We start from the raw sequence: 1,126 nt of genomic DNA, 5'->3' as shown, positions 1-1,126 counted from the left end.
GTTTACTAAAATATGTATGAAAAGTTTAGCATAAATGAGGTTCCCATTTCTTCGTTACAAGGTGCTTTGTATATGGAATTTAAGAGTTAAACTGGATAAATAAATGAAACTTCAATCTTACCGTTCCTCCCGGGCGGTGCTCCGCTCACATCCCCGATTAAAAACTGTGGAAATAGAATCAAAGTGATACATTTGGAATGGGAACAACGGATGAGATTAATGCATTATGTATTAATAACAGTTTTCAACTGTTTTTAATAGAATAAAAGTTTCCGGTGGACATTTTTTTGGAATAGAAGAATTTTTTCAATTTAAGAACTTGAAAAAAGGACGCTTTTCATTTTTTAAATTATTTCAGAAAAAATTATCACAAATTGTCCACGAAAAGTATCAAACATGAAAAATTTAAAAATAATCGACTGAAATGGTCGACTCACCTCGGATACCATCAAGCCAATGAGCAGCAGTGTGAAAGAACTTCGACTCAGCATTTTTCTAGCTTAGAACTATTAAAAGTTTACTATAAACGTATCAATTGGTAAGAACTGTTTGATGGACATGCGAATCGAACGCATCCTCTTATATACTTTTCAAGTGTGGCCACATCGGTGGGCAACACACTGTATGATTCAATCCACGTACAATGACGATTCTAATTAAAGCCCGCAAAATATTATCGCACACATTTTCCAAGATAACAATGTCAAACAATTGGTGGAATTACAATTCCACCTGTGCTCGTGTGTTTAATTTCGCGTTTCACATTTTCACGCATTAAAAATATCAGATGTTTACATTTATTCTTTCATCACCTTCTTTAAACTACAAATTCAATGTAAAAATTTAGAAAGTAAATATTTTTCACGCTTGAAGGGTTGAGTGGTGCTACTGTGGCACGTGGCTGTTCAAATTTAAAAATTTTCACATCTTCGCTGCATGCACAAAACACATTCCGTTTCAAAGTCGATCCAAAGTTGACCACAGATCGACCTTCGCTTACATGATGTAAATTAGAATGTGAATGATCAAACGACATGACTTATGCCTTTGCGTTACATTCAGGCTCACATGCCATGGTTGCGTTGCTTTGTTCAATAGCTACAGTGTTAGTTGATGCAAGGATATA

The sequence above is a fragment of the Sitodiplosis mosellana genome, unplaced genomic scaffold, assembly GCF_009176505.1.
Source record: "Sitodiplosis mosellana isolate CC-2019 unplaced genomic scaffold, AAFC_SMos_1.0 Smas_scaffold_5965, whole genome shotgun sequence".
Taxonomy (NCBI): Eukaryota; Metazoa; Arthropoda; class Insecta; order Diptera; family Cecidomyiidae; genus Sitodiplosis; species Sitodiplosis mosellana.
This window is presented reverse-complemented; position numbering follows the sequence as displayed.